The sequence below is a fragment of the Cryptomeria japonica genome, chromosome 10 (assembly GCF_030272615.1).
Source record: "Cryptomeria japonica chromosome 10, Sugi_1.0, whole genome shotgun sequence".
NCBI lineage: Eukaryota > Viridiplantae > Streptophyta > Pinopsida > Cupressales > Cupressaceae > Cryptomeria > Cryptomeria japonica.
Window position 1 is genome coordinate 755,616,182 of NC_081414.1, and position 6,000 is coordinate 755,622,181.

Below are 6,000 nucleotides of genomic sequence, written 5' to 3' on the forward strand. Positions count from 1 at the left end.
ACCACAAATATAGAATCATTTCATCTCAGTGTCTTAGGAAATCCAAGTATCAAATCCATGCTTATATCCTCCCAAGGTCTTACCGGTGCTGTCAAAGGTTTATACAATCCCACATTTTGACTACTACCTTTCACAACTTAACAAATTCTACAACTTTGCACATATCTCTTAACATCCTCATGAATCTGAGGCTAAAAGTGTTGCTCACTCACCAATGCTACTATTTTGTCAATACCAAAATGTCCAGCCAAGCCTCCACCGTATTTCTCCTTTATTAGATTCTCCTTCATAGAAGTATTAGGTATGCACAACTAAACTCCTTTGAATAGCATACCATCCTGAATGAAATAATCCAACCACTTACTTCTATCCACCATAACCAGTTCTCTACATGCTTTCCAAGGTTCTACAAAATTCGGGTCATCATCATACAAGGTCATCAAATCCTAATACCGCCAATCTCATCTCTTTCAAAAAATTCCTTCTCCTACTTAATGCATCAGCAATGTTGTTAGATTTCCCACTTCTATGCTTCAACATAAAGGCATAACTCTGCAAGAATTCTACCCATCTCATACGTCTTTGATTCAACTTACTCTAACTATTTAAATACTACAAAGCTTGATAATTTGTATACAACACAAACTTCTTAGGCAACAAGTAATGTCTCCACTTCTTCAAGGCTTGAACTATGACATAAAACTCTTGATCATACACTAAATATCTCCTCTAGGCATCATTAAATTTCTCACTAAAATAAGCTACTTCTCTCCCTTCTTGACTCAGGACTACGCCTGTTGTTGTTCCACTTGCATCACAATCAACTTGAAATACTTTACTGAAATCCGATAAAGCCAACACAGGGTTCTTAGTCGCTTTCTACTTCAACAGTTCAAAAATTTGTTTTCGCTAGTGGTCCACTTGAATTCCTTCCAATCTCTTCTCATGGTCTTAGTCATAGGGTTACAAAGTGAACTGAAATTCCTGATGAACTTCTAGTAAAAACTAGCCAATCCATGAAATGATCTTACCTCTCCAATATGTTTTTGATGTAGGTCATTTGACAATTACTTTCACTTTCTTAGGGTCCATCTTCAAACAATCCTCAAATATCACAAATCCTAAATAGACTAACTCGACGTTCATGAAAGTACACTTCTTGAAATTTATCATCATCTTTTCTTCTCTCAACCTCTACAAAACTTGTCTCAATTGCATCAAATGCTTCTCTTTTGTCTTACTAAATATTAGAATGTGATCCAAATACACAATAACAAACTTAACCAGGAGTTTCTTCAATACCTTATTCATCAGCCTCATGAAAGTACTCGGTGCATTAGTCAATCCAAAAGGCATCACCAACCATTCATATAGTCCTTCATTTGTCTTAAATATTGTTTTTTACTCATCACCTTCTCTAATCATGATCTAATGATATAAACTCCTTAAATCTATCTTTTTTAAAGTATTTTTCTCCACTTAAACAATCCATTATGTCATCCATCCTATGCAAAGCAAACCATTATTTCATTGTGATCTTGTTTATTTCTCTGGAATCAATACACATTCTCCACTCTATATTCTTCTTAGATGATAACACTATTGGTATTTCACAAGGGCTCATACTCTCCCTGATCAAACCTTTTTTCAACACCTCCTGCACTTGTCTATTTAGCTCCTCATTCTCTGCCAGTGTCAATTGGTGTGCAACTTTGTTAGGCAAACTAGCTCCGAGAACCAAGTTCATGCAATGACTAATACTTCTCTAAAGTGGCAATTTTCTTTATTGGAGGGGTTATAATGGTCTTCTTCTTCGATGTCTTAACAAATTTGAAATTCCTATTTCTCTTGAGGATGCTCATTTGGGTTCTTGTGGGGCATATTTTGGGGCTAGATCCTTTGTTTAGATATTTCTCTGAATGGGATATTATTGGCAAACCATGGAAACCAATTACTTCGCGTTTGTTAAGAAATGACATCAATGTCAGCAACATAGCAATTTGATCCATGCTCCATCCTAATAAATTTGATCTCAAGTAGCATCATGGCCCTTTCTACATGGGGTGTGGATCTCATTGCTAAAATATCTCATCCCTTATCTCAAGGACACAATTTCATCATAACCACAATTGATTAATTTACCAAGTGGGTAGAAGAAGTTCCTCTTTAATCTACTACCACTAAAGTAAATTATCAATTCATATTAGATAAAATCATTTCCCAATTTGGAATACCTTCCGCTTTGGTTTCAGATAATGGAAAATCATTTAGAAATAAAGATGTGAAGAATTTTCTTGAAAACTATCATATTTAACATAAATTTTCTACACCCTACTATCATCAATCAAATGGTCAAGTCGAATCTTCAAATAGAATAATTGAATGAATTCTTTATAAGACTATGAACAAGCATGGTAAGGATTGGTAGACTCAGTTGATCTCGCTCTTTTGGATTACCGAATGAGCGTATGTATTGCTACGGTTTTCACTCCTTATAATTGTTTTATGGTGCTAATTATATTATGCCTTTGGAGTTAGAAATTCCATCTTTAAGAGTTTCTCTTAAAGTTATAGTGAAAGATAATTCCTAAAGAAAACAAAAGGCTCCAACAACTTGAGATGCTCGATGAATGGTGCATAAATTCTCTTGAGCACATTCAAGCATCTGATAAAACTCTACAACAAATATACAATGATAAAGTCATTCAACATTCCTTGTCAGTAGGTGATTTAATACCTTACAACGATCACCACAATCTAAATGTCTTACCTGAGGAAAAAGGATAATTCAGCCCTAATTGGCTTGGACTAGACATCATTGTCAAATTCTATGGATTGGGTACTTACAAGATAGCAAATGTGGAAGGTATGCCTCTTAAGGAACCTATAAATGCTATGCACCTTCATACATACTATACCTAGTTTTTTTGTCTCTCTCTATCTCTTTATACTTTATTCTCTCTCTCCTTGTGTCTTTTCTTCTTCAAAATTGGATAACATGTTATCATATATTCATTAAATTATATAGTATTAAATGATATTGTATTATTTAGTCTACATTACTTCATTTTTGAAAAGCGGTTTTCTTCACTTTATTGTTTGTCTTGGATTAATTTATGTAAATTGGAACAGATTTACATTTTATATATGCTAACATGTTATACAATTTCTTGTGTGTTAAGTAGGATTAAATCACATTAGTCATATAGTTCTTAGGCTTAACACATTTTCTTTCTACATCACCAATGTTGTATTTAATTAAATACTTAGTTATTTAATTAAATCACACACGTATCAATTTAATAATGATGCATTGAGAAATCAATCACATGGAAATTAAATTAGACATACATGTTCATTACAAAATATGTTACTTTTAATCAATGAAATGAATACATTGTTTTAAGAATTAAAATAACATGTTTGTGATAAAACATAAGCAGAAATAAATATATATCGATGATTGTCATAACATGTGTATCACTGTACATCAAAAGGTGTCACCACACAATCATCTCCTATCCCTAGGACTAGAAGCTAGGAGATGGTGACTAGATGTCCCCTCTTGATCTAGTCGTGGGGGTGGACCCATGGGTGTGTATCATGATGTTTAGCTCTCTATTTTCCCCCACCCTCCTTAAAAGCCCATCTCATCCCTCTCTCCCTTCATATCTATGTCCTCTATTCTTAAGTATCTTATTCTATACATGTTTACCTCTCTATCCCACTACCCTCCTTAAACCCCTATCTCACCTCTCTCTCCCCTCTCCGCCTCTCACTTCCCTTCCCCTCTATGTCCTTTATACCCAATTCTCCCACCTCTCTCTCCCCTCTATACCTCTCACCTCCCTTCCCCTTTTTATTTACCTCTCTATCTCCCCCACCCTCCTTAAACCTCCATCTCACCTCACTCCCCTCTAGGCCTCTCACCTCCCTTCCCCATGTAGAATGGGGATTCATGACTTGTTAGAAGCTAGGATTGCCATTGCACCAAAAGATCACCCTTTCAATGCTCGATACAACCACTAGACTTATGGAATCCACTGGAGGCTGTTAAACCATATCATGAATCCCTGCGAGGGACGCTAGCCCACTACCAACAATCCCCCTCCCAGTGTCACTCGCCATGGCCTATGTGATTCAAACCTCTTTCCAAACTCTGATACCACTTGCTACAAGCTAGGGTTGTCATTGCACCAAAATATCAACCAGTCAATACTCGATACAACCACTAGACTTATAGAATCCATAGTAGGCTATTAAACGATCTCTGGAATCCCCGTGAGGGACGCTAGCCCACTGCCAACAATCATTGTTGGTATTTTGGATTTCTTGATATGGTTTTGTCATTGATATCAACACTTGTCAACACTTGAGAAACACTTGGAGATCTTTGGTTATGTTCACAGGTATGATTAGTGACTTTTGTACAGTCACCAATATCTGGTTCACTGGTAGGTTATATTGTTCACCAACACTAAGGCTGATTTGTTATCATTTGGAGATTACTTGGTTAAGTCAAAGACATCATTTAGACACTTGGTTTTGGTGATTTTATTATTGGTACAATTAGGTTTGCATATTTGTTGTTACCAGCAAATAGGTCTAGGCTATGGACCGACAAGCATATCTATTCTATATCAGCACGACACGTCTTGAAGACAATTTATTATTGTTGTAAATGCATTGAGCTGACATCATGCATCACATATTGATTTATTTGTAATTAGTTTAATTGTAATATTGTTTGTAAAGCTGACCTACACATTTGGTCTTAGGTCTTGGTATATATGTAAGATCTCATTTATGAGATTGTGGAATAAGGCAAAGAAGTGTGAAAAGGATTGTAATAAGGTATATGTGAATATAAGAAGATCTATACATGTAGACATCATTCAAGATTGAAGGAAGGTTTGAAGAAGGCAAATCAGAGCTTAACCGGTATTGAATCCAGCATATGAAGATGCTACTTTGAGCAATACATTATCATTGGATTTAACCATTCAATTGTAGTTAGTGTGACTCCCATTTTGTGTTTGAGCAGTGAACTCTAGGAAGTTGGCCTTTCTATATGTACAGACTCCATATTATACACACATACTATCTGCAGTAGTATCATCTGATTGTGGGTAAGGTTTCCCACCAAGGTTTCTTCCCCTTATAGGGTTTCCATGTACAAATAACTGTGTTATGTGTTGTGTATGTTATTTGTGTTTCTGTTTGATGCATTAAACTTTACCGGTACTGCAATTAACTATTAAACTGTCTATTGACATTAAAGTTTGGTTTACTAGCATTACGAATTATGTTTGGTTAAGTTATTTTTGGTTTGTATTTATTGGACAACTGATTCACCCCCCCTCTTAGTTTCCCTTGGGACCTAACAATTGGTATCAAACCCTAGTTCTATTTTTGTAGAAGTTTAACAGCTTGAGGAGATCTAATGTCTACGATCTATTTCAGGAAGGATAGTCCGAAGCTTGATGTAACTAACTATGGCATATGGAAGATCAAGATGGAGACACATATGAATTTCATTGGAAAGGACATATGGGATGTTACAAAGAATGGTTATACTATTCCTACTCAAGGTGAACCTAATCCAACAACCATGGATAAAGATGAGGAGAATGATTGCAAAGCAAGGGAAGCACTTTTGAGCGCATTGTCAGAGCAACAAATCATGGGATTATCAGATAGATCTACTAATAAAGCTATTTGGGATAAGTTGGAAACATTGAATGAAGGTGATACCACAGTCAAAATTGTAAAACTAGAATGCTTCTGGGTCAAGTATGAAATTCTAAAAATGGAAGAAGATGAAAGAATTTCTTCTTTTATGAATAGAGTAAATGAAATTGTTTTTGGTATACAATGTTGTGGAGGATCCTTAAGTGAAGATGAAATTGTTTCTAAAGTTTTAAGAGCTTTGCCACCAGCATAAAAAATGAAAGTAACTACTATTAACGAATTGAGAAAAATGCCTAATGCATCAGTATC